The sequence below is a fragment of the Dipodomys merriami genome, unplaced genomic scaffold, assembly GCF_024711535.1.
Source record: "Dipodomys merriami isolate MVZ:Mamm:240054 unplaced genomic scaffold, mDipMer1.0.p SCAF_14, whole genome shotgun sequence".
NCBI lineage: Eukaryota > Metazoa > Chordata > Mammalia > Rodentia > Heteromyidae > Dipodomys > Dipodomys merriami.
The window spans coordinates 5,263,684-5,285,269 of NW_027202715.1; the positions used below are offsets into that span (position 1 = coordinate 5,263,684).

A 21,586-nucleotide genomic window follows, 5' to 3' on the forward strand; every position below is an offset into this window, starting at 1 on the left:
TAGATAGAAAGATATTTTCATTGGGCTTTAGTGCTTAAATCTTGTACCTGTCTCTAATGATCACTTCATGAAAAACTAAGAAATATTTAAGGGCTTTGATGCACTTTGCCAAAATTGCCTAAAAGGCAAGATTAATCCATTCCTTCTCTATGGGCTGTGTGTCATTGCCCATTTCCCCATGCTCTCTAATCCTGAGTGTTACTTCCCCACCACCAACACTGGGGCTATTTTGATAGGCTTTACAAAATAAAGGAAAAAGAAAAAGACCTCTTCATCATAATCCATGTTGTATTACTCTAATATCTAGTGAAGTTAAACATCTCAAAAATGTGTTTATTAGCCATTCACATTCTCTCTCTCAATTGTCTATTGATAGGACACTTGACATTTTGTATCATTAGCATATTGGAGAACTTGTCAGCTATCAAGGATCTACATGATAAATGGTGGCACTTTTGGCATAGTGTATTTAGGGACACAACAAGCATTTATTGAAAGATTAAGCAAATGTCTGTATATAGCTTATGGTTGATTATGCTTTCTAAACATTTAAAAATATCTATGACAGTAACTCAGTAGTAGAGCACTTACTCAGAATGTGCAAGGCCCTGAGTTCCATCCCTAGCACTGCAAAAAATAAAATTAAGTTCAAGTCTAGATACTTTTTTTTATCTCCCATCAATTCAAGAAACATTGAATTAGATTTTTGACATTATCCTAACAACAGCCTTCACTTTGTAAACCTGCATTTTTGAGGTTCGTTGAGAGGGCACAAGGTTAGATTTACAAATATAAGAACTATAGTAGGGAAATCCTTTGAGGGCAGGCAGCCATGGTTTGTTATTCCCATTTATAGACATCATCAAAATAGAGCAATGTTTAAGCTTAAGAAGCAGGAAGACTGGGCAGAACAGACCTCTGCTTTTAGCTGAGATGACACAGTAACAACTTTAATCCTCATGCCTGGCTATTAGGATTGAGCCTTCTTATATGTGAGTCCATTTCCTTAAAGAAAATGAAATTCAACCAAACCTAGTTTACCTGGCATTTTATCAAGAAGAACATTGAATCATTGCATCCTGGTATATAAATGGCACTGCAAGATGATGTTCAGGGTCACTCTGGAAAGCTAGAGATCTTATGGGTCACATTATCATTCTTTATGAAAATTAGTGATCATGGCAGATGTAGTGATTTTCCAGTGGCCAGAATGCCTGAGTTGCCAGTGAAGACAGATTTTTGCAGATGGGGAGAGGTTTGTGGTGTGTGTGTAAGAATATGAGTGAGGGTGTGAGTGTCAATATCAGAGACCAGTGTTGTAACAATGGCTTGGAGTCCACTTGGAAAGCAAAGCTTTTTGTTCATCAAGGTTCTCACAAGCCACCATCTAAGTTGACTTGCCTTTGCAATTGTTCAGTGGAAGGGAGCACAGGAAGTTAGAAACCCAAACCTCTTCAGCTCTAAGCTAAAAGGATTGGTTCCTCAGCCTCATTTCTTAAACGAAATGTGAGGTGGATGATTTTGCTTGTGTATGCAGTTTTGTGAAGAAAGCATAAGTGGTTTCTTCTCTGGGCTCAGGTAGCACCTGCCAACTTGACCTGTTGACAGATGATGGCCTGACAGACCAGCCTTTGATGTAAACTTCACTTAGGCAGAACATTTCCCTGTACCTCCCTAATAGGCCTGGGTGGTCTTGTCTGCCTGCCCTTTCTAAAGCCTGGCCCAGGAAACCCACAGTTTAAAGGTAAAGGGGGGTAAGGAGGTGGGGCAAAACAAATGCCAGACCACTCCCCTGAGTGGAGAGTGTAAGGAGGAAGCCATCAACAAACTCAGCTTAAAACAAACAAGTGCTAAATTAAAAAGAATGTTAAATACAGATCAGCTGCCTAACTCCTGACAGCAGATTTAATTCTTCCCTCCTCTCACCTGATGGAGCTTGGCCCTGCAGGGTTTGCATCAATTATCTGTCGACATGTGGGAAATGATTGATGAGCTGCCTGCGGCACTGGAGTACACTTTGTCAACCACTCATCATTTATACATCTTATCTCTGCCAGAACAAAAGCTAGGACAGCCCCGTGCTGAAGTTGGGGCTAGAAGCAGGGAATTGAGAATAGGGGTGAAGGAGGCAAGGCAAAAAGAACTGTGGAGACTACAGAGACCAGCTTAGGGGAGATGTTGACTCTGAACTGTCTGACCAGCCAGCTCTTCCCTTGTCACAAGCCCTGGTTTTTATCACAGTGGTCCCTTTCAGAAGGTACTGAGACATGGGCAACTGTGTGTAATTTTAGTTAAAGCACCATCTTGAAGGGTTTTAGAAGCAATGCATCCACTTTTGCAATTGACTCTGAGCACTCTAAGGATAGAACTTGGAACCAACACAGACAGAGAGGAGCCATGGTGGGGTAGATCCAGTTTTGAGAAAATGATGGAAGGAGATGTCTAGGGGAAGCACTGGGGAAATTGGTGCTCTGTGATAGTGGTAGCACTGGGCACTGAAAATTATGGTTTCCATTTTTCCCCCTTCAAAATAAGGTTAAAATGAGGCTCACATATTTTCTCTCAGATTGACAAGAAATGTTGGTTATGACAATGTTGGCTCCTTGTTTTTCACTACCTGTGGCCTTTCTTAGTAATAAGGACTAGACGAGATGGGAACAAAAAATTGTCAGCTTCCACGGGTCTTTAGCCCATGCCTATTTTCTCTCCCTTGGGGATTGAGCCGACCACATTTCTAGGTTATGGCTGCTGAAAATACCAGCTCTGTTATGAATGGATCTCTATTAATTTGCTCTTCGTTAAAGATATCCCTTGGATTGATTTTTTTCTTCTTTCTTTGAAAGAGAAGACACTTCCAAATACAAAGTCAAGTGACCTAGTTATACAATTTGAGTGATAGGTCCAACAGATTCCTTGGTAATTGGTCAGGAGATGGAGATAAATTAAGGTAGAAAACTTACAAGGAAACTGGATTTCCCTCCAATAAAATGGGATACAGTACTTAAAATTGGTTAAATAATAAGAATGCCAAATGAGCACAGTTAATTAATGAATTCTAAAAGCAAGTAATAAAACTACGTGATAGAATTGTACCCAAAGGAGACACTCTACAAAAGAAGATGATGAAATGGAAATTTAAAAATCTGGTAGAACACCAGTATCTGCTACACTTTTGAGAATTATAAAGAGTTCAGAGAACTCTCCTGTAGACTTGATTACTACCATTCGAAGGATCATCTTTAACTGTGCTCAAGTGTTGGGTAAGATGAGTTTCAGGTTAATAATCATTATGATAGCAAGTGTTTTCACTGTAACTTCACAGAGAATGAATCAGCCTGTAGTGGATGCCCATTTGGACCAGTAAAGAAAGGTGGTCACCAAGAGCCCATGACTCCTCCAAGTGTTCCAATATTGGAAGACCATTCCAGAGAGAAATGAAGTGGAAGGAGACCTCTCTCCTGGGTGAAAGAAAGCCCTTCTAGGCTTGTTCTCAACCTGGAATTACTAACTAAAAAGTAGCAACTGTTCAAACACTAGAGTCGAGGACAGGCATGTTTACTTTGACCTCAAGGGTGAACCACCAAGTTGAGGACATGGGAAACCTTTGAGGGATCACAGTCTAGATTTCAGTAGTGGCCTTGTGCACATCACTGGAATGAGGCTTTATGTTCTTGTACTGCGGATGACACTTCAAGGCTTCCATTTGGGTAGATGGTTACCTCTTTGGCATTGATTTTGAAGGTTTTGAATGATGCTTGTATTAGCATTTCTATTAGTGTCTGCACTGGTTTCTTAGGCTACTATAACAAAACGCTATCTTCTGGGTGGTTTGTAAAAACAGAAATATGCCATCTTACAGTTCTGGAGGCTAGAAGTACAAAATCAAGGTGTTTCCAGGATTGGCTTGTTCTGGGTGCTGTAAAGGAGAGTCTGATCTCCCCCTTCTCCTACCTCCTGGCAGCCTATGCATCTTTGGCTTCTAGATGCTTTGGACTTCATCTTTTTTTGAATATTTTTATTATCTTCAGATAGTTGTACAAAGGAGTTGCCATTCACTGAAACAGTTTATGAATACAGTATAATGTCACTTGATCAATATCACCTCTTTCAACATTCAACCCACCTCTTCCCTTACTTATCTTAATTTTACGTTATGTATCTTTTTGCAATTTAACAATGCACCTTGATCTGTGTCACCACTTCAACATCTTCACCACCTCTTCCGACTTACCCCTGCCCTTGTATTTCTCAATTCTGTGGCATATACAATGAATTTCCTCCCTCCCTCCCTCTCCCCTTCTCTCTCTTTTTCCCTCTCTCCCTCTTTTCTCTCTCCCCCACTCCCCCAGCCCCCTCTTCTCTCTTTTCTCTCCTTCCTTCCTTCCTTCCTTCCTTCCTGCCTGCCTGCCTGCCTTTCTCTTTCTTTCTTTTTTCTTTCTTTCTTTCCTTCCTTCTTTCCTTTTTTTTGTTTGTTTGCTTGTAGGTCATGGGGCTTGAAATCAGGACCTGAGTGCTGTCCCTGAATCTTTTTATTCAAGGCTAGTGTTCTGCCACTTAGAACCACAGCTCCAGTTCTGCTTTTGGGCTTGTTCTTAATAGACATAACTTGATCATCTACAAAGACCCTCTTCCCAAATATCACATTCACAGGTCTTTGGTATTAGGACTTGAACATCTTTTAACAAGGACTCAAGTTAACCTACTATTGCATTACCTAAGAATCTTTTTTTCCCTGAGGGAGTGGGTAGTACTTCAAAATATAGCCCAGATTGGTCCCAGATTCAGCCTTCTGAATGCTGGGGAAGGTATAGATAGTCCTCTATGCTTAATAAGGAACTTTAATACAAATAATTTTGTTCTCCTACTTCTTAATAGTTTAAGGCTAAAATTTCTGTCTGGAAGGAGGAGCCATGTCATGTCTCCTCTATGAAGGGGCATAGAGTAGCTACTCAATAAATATTTGTTAAATTGATGATTGAATGAGACTTTAACTCTGAACTTTCTTTTGAAAGAAAGCATTTTTAATATAAAATGTACATTTGTACTAGAAAATGCATTTATAGTTCCTGGAGTCAGTGAATTAACTCAACATAAGAAACAGGAAAAAATGGCTTCTTTTAAAAATGCAACATATGAAGCTCTGAGTTTGGCCATTTGTAGGGGATATATCACATTAGGGAGAAGAATCCCCTTGCTAATTCTGTTTTTGCAGAAGTCAGTACTTTGGCCTGCAAGTTTATTTTCTTGCCAATATAGTGTCACTTGAGAGAGGAAACAATTCTCCATGGAAACCTTATATTGCAAATTTGTCTCAAAAAATCCCCAGTATCATTTGAACTATCTGGTTCAATAAGAGGGATTTCTAATGTGTAAAAATATTTGAGTCTTGGGTGCACAAGGAGAAAGCATACTTTATTTGCAAGCAGGTATTATTGTTTTTTCCTATGTGATGAAAACTTGTCCAAAGTATAGAAACTTGTGAGGTTAAAAAAAAACAGTTTATGTGAAGCATCTATTTCTGTTCTTAGGATATTTTTTAAATCCAAGTCATTTTTATTTGCTGACATCATATGTAGCTACATTACACTAGTCTCAAGCAAGCTTAAGAAAAGCCTGAGGTACCAGCCCAATGTGGTTAGTGTCCAGGGTACCTGACCTTCAGGATATTGTGAGCTGCCCCTCACGAAGAGGTTGGTGAAGATCCAGGGAGACAAAATCAAAACCATAATACTCAGCAATGCCTGCCTGAGCAGCCTGCACAGCCAAGTCCCTCCTTGGCCGGCTTCTGGCAAAGCCTTACAGCTTCTATGCCTGTGTTTTTGTGATTGCCTGTTGGTGGCAGGTCCTTTCTCCACTGCTATCAATCCTGCTCTGAGGTTCTGTGTGAAACTTCAACATTTAGCCAGCCCTTCTGGATATTTCCATCCTAAACTAGGTACTCTTTGGCTAAAATTTAATTGTTTCATACCAGCCATTCCTGTCTCTAGCTATAATCAACTCAGCCAAGTAGTAGATGATGTCTCCATCCCTTGGCTGTAAATAATGTTGAATAATTGATCTCACTTGAGTTACTGCTTCATGATATCCAGCAATCACTCATACAGATGAAGGTGAAGGAAGGATTTTTCCTTTGTCCACATAGGTGGGACTTGGAGGAAAGAGCCTTGGGGTGGAATTGAAGGTACATGGAAATTGCCTTTGGAATGTTATTAACTTGGCCAAAATGTCTGCTGGTGCTGGTATATACTTCCGTGAAGAGGATTAAAAACAATGAAGATCCTCTGGGAGTTCATGGAGATTTGATGTACATACTGAGCTTGGCTCTTCCAGCAGGCCAAAGCCCATCACAATAATGACAAGTTTGAGGATCCTGATAAAGAGATTTAGCTGAAGTCTGTAATCCTAGCTACTCAGAAGACTGAGATCTTAGGATCTTGGTTCAAAGCCAACCTAGGCTAGAAAATTTCTGAGACACAATCTCCAATTTCCCAGCAAAACACAAGGAATGGACATGTGACTCATGTCCTAACATGCTAACCTTCAGCAAAAAACACTAAGGGGTAATACGTAGGCCCTGAGTTCAAACCGAAGTACTGGCACACATACAAACAAAAAAGTAGAGTTAGTCAGTGAAATTGGCCAACATCTCAGGGGGCTGTGTTATAAAGTATGGAGCAGGAGGATGAATTGGGGAACTAAATTATTAAACTATTTGAAGGACGATAATGTCAAGAATATCACAGGGGAATTATATGTTGTCCTGTTGCAACTGTAGACATTTTTCATTTTATAATTACTTGTTTAAACCTGGACAACTTTGGGATTTAAAAAAAAATGTTGATTAAAACAGGGAGCTGGGCTGCAGTGATGAAGGGCTGTACTTTACACACCAATTAGAATGGCATTTGTTTTTGTTCAGCAGCAACAGGTATACCCTCAGTACCAGGAAAATAGAATTCTGGATCCAAGGATGGATTTTTCTTTTCTTTTTTGAGCTGACAGCTGCCATATGCCATGGACTGGGAGGGCGGGGACAGGTTCCCAGCAGCTTGCAGAGAGCAACTCCTTGGCTTCTTCCTTGGTAGACCCAGCACACTTTGTGGAAAACAATGCCATTTAACTTCAATCTCTGACACCTTGCTGGTTGCTATTTCACATAAATAAACTATCGCCCCCTTCTTTGCTTGCCTCCCCTCCAGGTCAGGCATTCCTCAATTATAGTCTTAAACCTGAGCAAGCAAGAACAAATTGTGACCTTAAGTTGTATCTTCAAATCGGCCTCATATTGGGACACAGAAAGAGATTTTTTTTTTTTTGGCATTTGTTTTGACAGCCTGCTTGTAGATAGAACAGTTTTCCATAAGGAATTGAAATCATACATCAAATGTATTGTTTTATATGTAAGCCACTGGAGACCAATGAAAGCACTTGGTAGAACCCAAATACCATTACAAATAGATTTATTGTACTGTGTTTTCTCCCACCTTTTTCTAGAAGTTATTACTTTAATCTTAAGAATTTATGTAAGTATGCTTGTGGCTTTTATATGGTTTATGCATTCACTTTGGAGACTTTTAGCTATTTAGTGGTGAGGTGTTTAAAACAAGTGTTATCAAGGAAATAATTTTGGCTTTACATCATTTTTTTTATATTTGCCTCTGAATGCTACATGTAGAATAGCCAGTGAGCAATATAAAAGAGTTATTGTGGGTGTCATGGAAACTTATCTTTCTAGTGCCCTTTACTTTGGTGATCCACCCGTACCTCTCGAAAGCAAACCAAGATAAGCAGGCAGTATTCTTGTGCTGCCAAATTAGAGTACTCAGTGCCTCCTTTCTCAGATCATTTCAAAGACAGAGGAATATTTGTCTTCCCAGCAATTAAAACCACTCTGGGATACACTTGCTAAAAGGGTTGGGAAACAAAGTTGTGTTTGTGTGTGTGTGTGGGGGGGGGGAGTTAGGGGTGTTTTTTTCCCCATCTCTCTAGTAACAGAGCTGTTTGAAAATTTAAAAAAGAAAAATCCCAAATTATATTTTTAGAAGGTGAACTAATGGTCTTATAATAGCTATCTCGTTTATCATATTAATCTTTCACTAAATAGTATTTAGGGCAGGCGCCAGTGACTCATGCCTGTAATCCTAGCTACTCAGGAGGCTGAGATCTGAGGATCTCAGTTCAAAGCCAGCCTGGGCAGGAAAGTCCGTGAAACTCTTATCTCTAATAAACCACCAGAAAACTGGAAGTGGCGCTGTGGCTCAAGTGGTAGAGCGCTAGCCTTGAGCTGAAGAGCTGAGGGATAGCGCCCAGGCCCAGAGTTCAACAAGACCCATGACTGACAAAAAAATAAGAAATAAAAAAAGATTATTTAGGCTAAAAAACTTTATTTGTATGTTGTTTCACTATTTAGCCTACTTAGTGATTTAGTAGCCATCTTCACACCCTAGCACAAACATGCTCACATGCTATGGTTTCAGATAATGTGTGGAAACTGATTTTCTTTGGAATACACATTTTCTGAGTCTGTTGATAGATACTTGTCAATCCAGTCCAATATCTTCCATTCTAACTGGTGATGCATACAAAGCTGTGGCTTGTCTGGTTCTTGTAAAGAACTTTGTATCTCCTTTGGCCTTTTCTTCCTTGCATGTAACGGAATTTTACCAGCCAGGCATTGGTGGCTCACATCTATAATCCTACTTACTCAGGAGCATGAGATCTGAAGATCACAGTTTAAAGCCAGCTTAGGTGGGAAAGTCTCTTATCTCCAATTAGGAAAGACTCTTATCTCCAATTAACCAGTTAACCATCAAAAAGCTAGAAGTAGAGCTGTGACTCAGACAATAGAACACCAGCCTAAGGGATAGCACTTAGTCCTTGAGTTCAAGCTCAGTACTGCTACACCCATGCACATGTTCACAGAATTTTACCTTCACATGTGGTTTAGTTTCTATATCTGCATTTCCCAAACATGCTGATGGGAAATGTGACTCTCTTGTTTCTTTTGAACATTTTATATAGAATTATAACAGTGGGTTTTTGTTTTGTTTTGGGGGTTTGGTGTGTGTGTGTGTGTGTGTGTGTGTGTGTGTGTGTGTGTGTGTGTGTGTGTGCGTGTGTGTGTGCGTGTGTGTGTGTGTGTGTGAGAGTGTGCGCGTGCGTGCGCGTGTGTATGCGCGAACAGACATACACCTAGGGGAGTCAACAAGACCTCTTATGTCAAGCCAAGAGAACAAGTGTTATCCTTCTGATAGACTAACACTTTTCTGAGTAGGAAGTAGATTAGCAGCTTCCTTCGGCTACTTCTGTTCCTGGAGAACACAGTGAGCTTTGAAATCCCTCCACACAATGTTGAGGAGAGACAGGGTCTCTCTGGGTGTACAGATCCTTTCTAGTTCAAATGTTTGGAAAGTGAGATGCTTGAATCAATTTTCTGATTTTGTTTTTGTTATCTCCCAGAAAACAAAGGGATCTTCATGGATTTGGGACTTTCAAATAAATCCAATAAGAAACCAAAATTTGCCAACCATGTCACCTTTACCCACATATGACTCTTTAGCTTAACAACTAATGGGGCTCATTATTTTCAAAGAGAGCTACAGCCACAGGAAAAGCTCTGAAGACAGTAGAATTTACCTTTTGCAAAGGGCATGTATATCTGTGAAGGATCTCCATTTATAAAAATGACTTGTACAAGTAAGAGAAGCAAGACTTTAAATTACTGAAACTCTTACCAGTGAAAAGGCACCAGCTTAAGTCCTCCAATCAAATCTCAAATCTTGTGTTTACTCTTTGTCTCTCTGGGTCCTTCTCCCTGCCTGTTTGTCTCCCTCCATCCCTCTCTCTGTACCAGAATTTGAACTCAGGAAATCATGCTTGCCTGAACAAGCTCTCCACCATTTGACCCAGCTTTCCCTCACCCCCGACTTTGCCTTTTTTGTATTAGTTACTTTTTAGGTAGAGTATAAAGCATTTTTTTTGTCCTTGTGTCAGCCTAGACCTAATGTTCCTACCTCCTAAATTCTGGGATTACAGAATTACACACATACACTTGGAATGAACCCTTCTCTTGATTTCCATACTTTACCTGGAATCTCTATAATGTTTGTCCCCTGCTCCTAAAACCCTTCTTTCTTGGTTTCACTTGAAGCTAGTATGAAGTCTGAAATCAATGTTATCTCTTTGAGCTTTATTCTCTTTGCTCTAGATACCTTCCATATCTTATTTTGTCTTATTAATCCTTTGTTACGGGGTTGCAACCCAATGAAGAACTTTGAAGGGAAGAGACCATTGTTTTAACTTCCCTACAACTGTCCTGACAGTATTAGTAGAAAGATTATTTTACTTAGAAAAATACCTGGTAATGTACACTAGTGCCTAATTCAGGGCTTCTAAGTTGCAAATCTCTTTTAATGACTAAAGCTCATCAGTAGTTAACATACAGACTACTATAGAGCAAATGGGTGTAGATATGTATGTCAAGTTTGTACTCCTAAGTAGGTTAAGTAGTCTCCTACCTGATGTGTGTCATGCCATTAATTTGCTGAGTAAACACTCCTTTTATAGTTGAAAGATCAGTTTCATTTCAGCTTGATTATTCCAGCCATTCGAAATTAGGTTTGTTCAGATTAATGAGGCTTTATTAAGTTAGAGAGGTGATTATAGTCTTGTCACAAATCTCTCTGGCACTGGATCTGTATCTAGTGTGAGAGCATCTTCCTCCATCGGCACCAATGCATAATTTCGTGTAAGATTTGCAAACTGGAGTTCTACCTGTCCCTTGGGGTTTTGCTTTTGATTCTAGTGTATCTGTTTCTAATGCTTTCTGTCTTGTTTCTGTGCTTTGGGCAGTGCTTTAGTGTCATTGTGTGTCTTAACTTCTGCTGGATCCCCTGTGTGAATCCAGATGCAGGGCACCGGATGCTATGCTTTAACTGTGATCTACCCTTGGCTTATTGGGCATGTCTGAGAAGAAAATAATACCTCATTTCTTTTACCTTCTGTCTATATATATGTCTTCTGTATAGGTTCTCCTCGTTCTAGGATGGCAGAAATTTTTAAGCTTAAAGGTCATTGCTGGGAACATATTTTTCTATTTTAGGATTAGGTTTTCATTTAATGTAGATTATTTTTGCTGTTGTTGTTTCAGTAAGCCTCAGAGGATAGAATTCAGTTAATCATAACTTGGTTTACAATATGCCATCATCAGTTGGCATATGCATAAGCATGTGTGTGCACGTACATGCATGTGTGCATGTGCATGCATGTGCACATGTGTGCATGCACATGTACTGGTCCTGAGGCTTGAACACAGGGGCCAGGTGCTATCTCTTAGCTTTTTTTGCTCGAGACTGGCATTCTAGCACTTGAGCCACAGATCCACTTTCAGTTTTTTTGGTGGTTAATTGGAGATCAGAGTTTCATGACTTATCTGCTGGGCTGGCTTTGAACCATAATCTTCAGATATCACTCTCCTGAGTAGCTATGATTATACATGTACACTACTGGCATCCAGCTTTCTACTCTGCCTCTTAAAAATCCAACAGGCTGGGGCTGGGTATCTGGCTCAGTGGTAGAGTGCTTGCCTAGCATGCATGAAGCTCTGGATTTGATTCCCCAGCATCACATACACAGAAAAAGCCACAAGTGACACTGTGGCTCAAGTGGTAGAGTACTAGCCTGGCAAAAACTCAGGGACAGCACTCAGGCCCTGAGTTCAAGCCCCAGGACTGGCAAAAAAAAAAAAAAAATCCGAATCCATGAGGCTATTGGGTGGAAATTTTCTTTAGAACTAACTAGAAGAGGAAGTATACAAAGCCAGACACCCAGCCTGATCCCTCCTGAGCCTGCAAATTGTTGCTAAAAGCCCCTCCTCCCTCCTCCCTTGGTAGCAGATGCCTTTGAGTGGAGTTCTTTATTCTGGGAAGTCCTGGGCCCAGACAGGCCTTGTCAAACAGCTTCAGCTAGAGCATTTGTAGGATGCCTCATCCGCTTTGTTTGACATCCAAACAACTCTTTAAACTTGTCAGCTCTGGTCCTGCCTCACAAAGAGGCCTCAAGAGTATCATCTAATGTGTTTGGGTCTCCTCTGTCACCCCCACAGAAATGTGCCCTTTCCTGCCCAGGCCCACAACAGCACATACTTTTTTGCCTCTGCTGACCTCAGCCCCTTCACATGTCACCATGTTAGTAAAAGACTAGGACTGTCAGAATGCAGGGTTCGATGAAGTCTTCACAACCTGTTCGTTCATTCATGGATTTGGGGGGTAATCTTTTTCTGTCTCCTCTCGCTGGATATAGCTTGTCTCAGTTTGTGGGCAGCGGAACCCTGGGCCTTTGTCTCTGTTCATTGTTGTGTTTAATCCCCCTCCCCTGTTCATTAATCATCCCTTTGACTATTTACTGGGGTGGCAAGTATGGCGAACACACTTAACGTCTGCTTTTGTTTTGGTGACACTCTTTGTGAGGGACAAGGCACAGCTAATTATTAACTGTGAAGTAACGGTAGGACTCTCAGAGAAGTGCCAAATTCTACCAGACCCTGAGACAGAGTTTTGTTTGAACCTCTGTGAGCCAAGCCACTGGGGTGGCTTTATGTGACTGAGAGTCCAGGAAGCCATGCCAGAATGTAGGTCATGAAGAAAGGCTTTTCATTCAAACCTATCCAGCTCTCCAGTTCAGGCACCCTAAGTGAATTGACTGTAGAACTTACCGAACACAAGTAGGGATGACCACTTTGGAGGTTGGGGTGGGGGTCCCAGTGGGCTCCCCCAGCCTCTCTGAGTTAGCTTTTCACATGGCTTGAAGAATTTCAACACCAGTGCTTGGTGACTTCCATACTATACTCTCTCATTGGGCCCTAGTTTTTCTTGTGCTACAAGATACATGGTGGCACCCATAATTAGTTATAGCAATTTGAACTTGTTAACATGATGCAGGGTTTGTGATGGTCACTTGCTCAGAGAGGTTGTCCCTGGTCACAATTGCTAAAGCAATTACCTAAGCCCATAACCACCCCCAGGCACTTCCTTGGCATTATGCAGTTTTCTTTACCCTGGGAAATCTATCACTATTAGAAATAATGTTTTCTTTGTATCATTTTATATATTCAACTCCTAAAATATGTTTACATATCCTTAGCACAGAGACCTTAGACAGTTGCCTGGCCAGCAGCCCAATACAGGTTTTTCCCTCCCTCCCTTCCTTCCTTCCTTCCTCCCTCCCTCCCTCCCTCCTTCCCTCCCTCCCTCTCTCTCTCTCTCTCTCTCTCTCTCTCTCTCTCTCTCTCTCTCTCTCTCTCTCTCTCTCTCTCTCTCTCTTTTCTTTCTTTCTTTATTTTGTTGGTCATGGGGCTTGAACTCTGGGCCTTGGCACTGTCCCTGAGCTTTTCAGCTCAAGATAAATGCTCTGCCACTTGAGCCACAGTGCCACTTCTCATGGACATCCCTGCCTTGACTGGCTTTGAACCACGATTCACAGATCTCAGCCTCCTGAGTAGCTAGGATTACAGGCATGAGCCATGGGCACCAGTTCCAATACAGGTTTCTTGTGTGTGGAGAGGGAAAAGTTCTATTTCTCAGTACTTCATCCATGGTTCATTGACTGGAGCCTGGGCTGACAAAGGAGATTAACAAGAAAAAAACTTGGTGCACATGCATGAGATCGCTCAGTCACCCGTCATTCCATGGGATGGTTAGAACTTGATTTCATGGGATGTCTTTATAAAAGAATATGAAATTTTTAGAGAAATGACAAGATAAAGGAAAGGGTTCCTAAGTTTCTAAGGCAATACCATTTGGGAATTTAAAAAAAACAGTTGAAATCATGAACTCATGTTGTCAGCATAATGATTACTAATGAAATGACCATTTAAAAAGTTAATTTTTAATGGTCATTTTTAAATGACCATTTAAAAGTTGAGTTGACCTGTTGACTTTCAAAGCTATTATAGACCTTCAAGACTATTGTGTTGATTTTGTTGTTGTTTATTGTTTTTGTTTTTTGTTGATTGTGGGGCTTGAGCTAAGAGCCTGGGCACTCTGAGCCTCTTTGTGCTCAAGGCTAGGCCTCTACCACTTGGGCCACAGCACCACTTCCAGTTTTCTGGTGGTTAATTGTAAATAAGAGTCTCATTGACTTTGCTTCCCAGGCTGGCTTCAAACTACCATCTTTAGATTTTAGTCTCCTGAGTAGCTAGGATTACAGACATGAGCCACTAGCACCCAGCCATTGTGTTGACTTTTATCTACTAGTGGTAGAGGTAAAAGCCTGAGATGATGAATTTAGCAACAGTTTAAAATACTGTCTTAACCCAGTAACCCAGCAATTGTTCATGTATGTGTAAATCCTAAGAAAGTTGCAAAATACATAATGTGATATTTAAAGAGAAGTCAGCCTATGACTATTTTGCCGTAGTGGAAAGTTGGAAGTAGAATGAATATCTCATAATAGGAAATTAGATAAAACACAGCCTATTCATGAAAGAACTCAAAGTCACACAGTAAATAAAAGAATATGTATAGTATCATGCCAGTATTAAAACAATATTGTCTGGCTACTGGTGACTCATGCCTGTAATCCTAGCTACTAAGGACACTGAGAGCCAGAGGCTCTTGGCTTGAAGCCAGCCCAAGAAGAAAAGTCTTCAAGACTCCATGTTCAATTAACCAGCAAAAAGCTTGGCTAGAGGCAAGGGTTAAGTGGTAGAATATCAGCCAAACAAGATGAGCAAGCCATAGTATTTACCCAAATATATTCCAGACTTTTGTTTACACAGAAACCTGAGTTTTTAGCAACTTCATTCTTAACTGCCCAAACCTGGGGACAATCAAGGGATCCAAGAAGGTGAATAGAAAACTACGTTGTGAATATTATTCAACACTACAAAGAAATGAGCTGTTAAATCATGAAAAAACATGAAACAAAGCTAAATACATATTACTAAGTGAAAGAAGCCAATGTAAAAGGTTACTTACTGCGTGATTCTAACTCTATACCATTCTGGAAAAGACAGAATTAGTTAGTAAAAAGGTGCAGTGGTTGCCAAGTCTTACAAGGGAGCAAAAGATGAATGGGAAAAACAGAGCACATGATTTGAGGGTAGTTGAAGTATTGTGTATAGTATGGTAATGATTGACACGCCATGCATTTGTCCAAGCCATTGAATCATCAACAATGAACCCCTTATGTAAATTAAAAGAGTTCTAGTGATAATGATGTGTCAGTATAGGTTCATCAGTTGTACCAAGTGTACCACTTTGGTGGGGTATGTTAATGATGGGAAGTTGTACACTGGTAGAGATAGCAGATTTATGAGAAATCTTTGGTCCTCTCAATTTTGCTGTGAAACTAAAACTGCTCTAAAAAGTCTTTTTTAAGAGAAATCTGAAACAAATATTAACAAATTATTATTTTATCTTGTGTGCTTCCTGGGCTTTTTTTTTTTTTTTTTTTGGTCAGTCGTGGGGCTTGAACTCTGGGTTTTGGCACTGTTCCTCAGCTCTTCAGCTCAAGGCAAGCGGTCTATCGCTTGAGCCACAGCACCACTTCTGGTTTTCTAGTGGTTTATTGGAGATAAGAGTCTCACGGAGTTTCCTGCCCCAGCTGGCTTTAAACTGCGATCCTCAGATCTCAGCCTCCTGAGTAGCTAGGGTTACAGGTGTGAGCCTGTAATTTATTCTCATAACTGAGAATAAAATTCATAATGAAGTATTTTAAAAGATGTCATGAGATGATCTGGGAAATTTGAACACTGATTATTTGATGTCAGGAATTTTAATTGTGTGATTATATTTTTTAAAGTGTGGTGATTATATTTTTAAAAGACAGAAGTTCCTGTCTCTTGGAAATATCTGGAGTGTGTATGAAAGAAATTATGTGCTTAAAAAAATCTTCCTGGAAGAAGAGGAGAGATATTAATGGATACAGTTGCAATAGATTTTCTATATGTTTACTTATGAATATGTGGCTTATTATACTATAATCTATCATTATGAATATGCATTTTTAAAGGAACTCCTCAAAATAGGTTTTAAAATTTTTGTATTAAAAATAAAATTCTGGTGGGCACCAGTGACACCTGTAATCTTACTCAAGATCTGAAAATCTAGGTTTCCAGTCTAGGCATGAAAGTCTGTGAGGTGCTTATTTCCAGTTAACAGCAAACTAATAGGAAGTGGAGCTGTGGCTCAAGTGGTAGAAAGGTAACCTTGAACAAGAAAAGCTCAGGGACAATTTCCAGGTCCTGAGTTCAAGCCCCAATACCAGCATGAAATTAATTATAGTTGAATTCTAGAACCATTTTTTGTCCATTCTTTTTCACCTTGCTTTCCTTGCTTGCTTGAGACATTTTCTCACTGGCCTCAACTTTCCTCAAACTTGCAGTCATCCTACATCAGCTCACCTCAGTGCAAGGATTACAGGAGTGCACCACTGCACTTGGCTGTCCATTGTTCCTCACACTACCTCACACTGACAGTAAGCAATGATACATAAACAGATCTTGATTAAAATTGTTTTCATACTGGAAAAGGCTTTATTTCTAGCTGTAAAAAATATAGTTCAAGGGGTCATTCTGTGTTATGCCCCTTCCTCTCCCCAGATTAGATAAATGTATATACAAGATGCAGGGTACCAAAATCAAATATGGTGACAACAGGGGATATGCCATAGGGGGAAACAATATATAAAGAAACAAAAAAAAATCACATAGTACAGATTTTCACAAGAAATGAACTTTTCAACTTCTGGGGAGAGGAGTTGGGGCATGGGGGAGGAAAGGGACAGTAGGAAAAAAAACAAAGGAGGGTATAACAATGTTCTACAAGAAATGTACTCATTACCTTACTCGTGTAACTGTAACGCCTTGTACAGCATCTTTACAATAAAACAAAATTTAAAAAATATATAGTTCACAGTTGGGTCATCAGTTCTAATGGAGATATAGCTAGGTTTTCTTTTGCTTTCCAAACATGTCAAGCACCAGAGCTGTGGAACTGAAAGCCCAAGGCCTGAAATACCCATAAGCAGCTGCAGGGGTGGGAGGTGACTCATTCTAGCTTTATAATGTTCAGAGAAACTGTGATGATAAGAGTAAAGACGAAAAAATAAACCAGAGATAACTGAGATAATGGTGGGGGGGGGGAGGAGAAGCTGAGGAAACAGGACAACACTCTCAACTCTTTGGCTTGAGAAATTTATTATGCCAAGGAAGATAAATTGGAGAAACATGAAAAGGGAAAGAGATCTTGTCTCTGACTGGTGTATTTCTCTTTTAAGTGAATGAGAATAACACAGAAATAAAAGCGTTCAAAACAGAGCTGAATGCTCAGCCAAAATCACGTTTCCTAATCATTTCCAACTTTGGCAGAAGCCTGGCTCATTGTACTTGAGCAGTTTTTGAGTAGTTTTCTGGAGTTTGAATTGTACATATAATTCATCTTGATCAGAATATATCCAGGAAGCCAAGATTCATTTGCTGAGATAAGAATGCTAGCCACATGCTGAATGAAACCAGGCTTCCTTCTCGGTGTCAGAAAAGTCACTTCTGCCTTCTCACTTTGGAGAGTTCTGAGAAACATAAACAAACAAATGTAAGTGGTGAAATCATTTCTTTGGGGCCATCTTGACAAACAAGTCATCATATGACATACTTTCCCTTCCTATAGCAGACTGTTCTATACTAGAAAGACACAGTTGGAGAGAGCCAAGCTACAAGGCAAGAAACAAATAATAAAGAACAAAAAGGGAGTCTGCCAGGAGACCAGGCATCTATAAGAAGTGGCAGGCTGGCCTTCATGCCTATCGGGGATGAGATAGGATCAGAGGTGGTGACTGAGAAAATGGAACCCTCACCAGGTGCTGGTCATTCATGTCTGTAGGCCTAACTATTCAGAAGGCTGAGATTTTAGGATTCTGGTTTAAAACCAGCTCACGTAGACAAATCTGAGAGACATCTAGTCACAAAAAAGCTAGGAAGTGGAGACATGGACAAGTGGTAGAGTGGAAAAGCTGAGGGACAGTGTCCAGGCCCTGACCCTGAGTTCAAAACCCTCCCCCTCTTACACACACACACACACACACACACACACACACACACACACACACACACACACACACACACACACACACACACACACACACACACACATACACACACACACACACACAGAAAATGGAACCCTAAGAGAGCCATGTTAATCCTGATACAGTAAGTATAATAGAAAGAACTCCAGATTCCAGCACATTGGTTTTTAAATAGTGGTGAGATTTACATCATTTCATAGGGTTAACATTTTTAGGGTGTACAGTCTTTGTTCATTGCTACTTAGATTTCACTTCTGAATAACCTCGAATGACAGGTTGTTCCTACCCAATTACTTGTGGTTTTCCTTGCCTTCTAGGTAATTACCCAAAGTGTGAGTCAGTTTCACACATGTTTGTGAGACCTTTGCTTTTAATAAAAGTCTTTGGTAGTGGTTTCTTAAAAATACGTTTTTTATTGTAAAAAATACGGTACAGAGGGGTTACCGTTACATGAGTAAGGTAATGAGTACATTTCCTATCAAGCATTGCTGCCTCCTCCTTTGTTTTTCCCCTACCATCCCTTCCTTCACCACCTCCCCAACTCCCCCCCACACACACACTCCTCTGCTGAAGTTGTAAAGTTGGTTTTCAACATAGTGTCTTGTGCATCTCATTGTCACAATGGGTCAACCTGTATCCCTATTTAAGCATTTTGTTTTTTCCCTTCCCTTCCCCAAATTAGAAAAATATATAAACAAGATGCAGGGCACCAGAATCAAATACAGTGAAAACAGGGGTTATACCACGGGGAGGAACATACCAAAGAAACAAAAAAATCACATAGTACATTATAAATACATTAAAAACAATAGCAAGAAAGAAAAAACCATTTGTGTCCCTATCTTCGGGTTCATTTCACTTAACATCTGGTGTTGTTTTCTTTGAGATAAAATTAAGTTGTTGTAGGAAGTTCTTTTGGAGAAATTGTGGTGATGGGAATCAAACTTAGAGCTTCATACATGTCAGGCAAGCACTCTACCTCAAAGCCCCATGCACAGCCATCTGGTTTTTATAGTTTTTGAGACAGGGATCTTGCTGTGTAGCACAGGCTAGCCTCTGATTTTTTCATTCTGCAACCTCTACCTTAAATGCCGGCAGTAAAAGTGTGCACCACCATACCCGAACGGGAATGTTTTTTGGAAGAAAACTTTTGTTTGTTCAAAAAGGCAGCTAGGTAGATATGTAGGTACATAGGTGTCAACAGAGAAGGCCAAGATCTTTGCAGAGTGAGACAAATCATTGGTTTACAGTCCTCATCTACCATTTACTAACTCTGAATTTGAGCAATTTACCCAACAGATATCTTTGAACTTCAGGTTATTTATCTAGAAAATACAGTTGTTAATTGTTGCCTATTAGATATTGGGATGATTATGGATAATACTTTTATTTTTTTAAAAAAGGGAATGAGATACATTGGTTGGATTCATGGCAGGCTCGTCCCTCTGAGCCTTTATAATGTCCCATGTCAGAGCAAACTGTGGTTCCGAACTACTTCCAGGTCTCTACCTATGGGCTACTGGCACTAAAGAGGGTTACACAGATGGAAAAAAAATTAAGAGAATGAGAGGGAAGGATAAATGTTAAAAGTAAGAACTTCCAGGCTGGGAAGGTGGCTCAGTGGTAGAGTGCTTGCCTCACACGCATGAGGCCCTGAGTTAAATTCCTCAGCACCACATAAGCAGAAAAAGCTGGAAGTGTCACTGTGGCTCAAGTGGTAGAGTGCTAGCCTTGCGCTGAAGAGCTGAGGGACAGTGCCTAGGCCCAGAATTCAGGCCCCAGGACTGACAAAAAACAAAAAACAAAAACAAACAAAAGTTAGAACTTCCTTCCCTCACCAAACAAAGCATGTTCCCAGTTCTCTTGCTCTAAATTTACATGTAGTTTTACATGAAGTTCAGAAAATAAAACAAGATTCAGACTCTCAGTTTCAAATACATGAGAAATGATTCACATATCTTTAAAACGTGAATTTCTTCTGGCAGTAATGACATTATTGGAGCATAAATGGCAGCTCACTTAGCATGTCCTTATAACTCTTATCAAAGAAAGACAGCTTTGTTCTCAGTGTGACCCACTTGGGACTCACTGCTTGTTGATGGATATTATCATTTTTTATGTCAGTAAATAATTTGATGTCAGATAAATGACCTGTTTCCTTTCTGTGGTATAAAGCTCATCCATCTTCAAGGAGCTTGAGTGAATGAAGAAATCTGAGCAGACCAAGTGTTTCTGACTGCAGGACAGGAGATAGTTTATTAATTCTTCTTAATGCAAGTCCTAGGCAGTTGAGTTTAATTCTAAATGTGTGCCTGGTAAATCAGTGAGAGCATATGCATTTGCCATTGGCTGAGCAGAGAGAAATAGAAAGGGAACACTTGCTTTTCTTCTAGAAGAAGAGGATGCTACTTTAGTACTGCTTATATGAAATATACAGAAGACCCCTTCTGCATGATTGGGTATCTGACCTAGCCCTAACTCTTGTTGCCTTGAGGAATAATAATGGTATAAAGTGAAGGATCAGAAAGATGCCTTTGTTTGTTTTTGTTTTTTTTAAATGCTAGTTCTGGGGCTTGAACTCAGGGCCTCAGCACTGTCTCTAAGCTTTTGTGCTCAAGGCTAGCACTTTACCACTTTGAGCCACAGCTCCAATTCTGGCTTTTTGGTGGTTAATTAGAAATGACTCTCACAGACTTTCCTGGCCAGGCTGGCTTTGAACCATGATCCTCAGATTTCAGCCTAGTGAGTAGCTAGGATTACAAGCATGAGCCACAGTCACCTGGCAGAAAAGTGTGTTTTAACTGACTTTACTTCTAGAAGCTTTGAAGGTTGCAGCAGTTTTAAAAATGTAGCATCAAATAAGTTCTAGAAACAGCATCTATGCTTTTTGGAATGCAGATTATGATCATTTAAGATAACCTCTGAGAATCTTTTCTGTTTGAGGATGAGTGCAATGAATCCATGATCACTTTGGAAGCTTCTGGAATATCATCTGGGAGATATAGTCAAGGCAAAAATGAGGACAGTTTATCTTCTTGGAAAACTTGAGATAGGGTGGAAATTACATCATTGAGTTTTTCCCAATATAATGAAGATGACTTGGGAATAGTTCCTTGAATAATAGACCACTGGAGTTTTCTGGAGCCATTCATGGAATCTGAGAGATCATAGGCTGTAAGCTTTTTCAGAGATCATTTAATGCAAGTATCTTTTTTTGTTTTTAATCTGGCCGAAGATAACTCAGAGCTCAGAGGTCAGACCTTTTCTCTAAGTCACAAAATGGGTTTGCAGAGTAAACACCTGAACATAAAGACTGTGTGGTGTCTACTAAGAAACTTTGAAAATTTTGTAGATTTAATTGTGTCAATTTCATCAAATTACAGATCTAGAAGTGAGGAGAAGGTGAATATTTATTCCAATGAGCAATATATAAAAAGCCAGTCTGGGTTTTTTTTTTAAATGTGTGTATGTGTGTGTTTTGTTTTTTGTTTTAGTTTTAGTA

General features: G+C 40.0%; 1 protein-coding gene and 1 non-coding gene across 2 annotated transcripts in view; both read left to right on the top strand.

Moving 5' to 3' along the window:
* Lrmda (leucine rich melanocyte differentiation associated) overlaps nucleotides 1-21,586 on the top strand; it is a 1,080,690-nt gene that overhangs the window by 714,752 nt on the left and 344,352 nt on the right. The gene's annotated exons all lie outside the window — the stretch shown is intronic.
* On the top strand, nucleotides 19,498-19,629 carry LOC138826252 (small nucleolar RNA SNORA42/SNORA80 family). The gene has a single exon (XR_011371607.1). It is a non-coding gene; the product is annotated as a small nucleolar RNA SNORA42/SNORA80 family (small nucleolar RNA).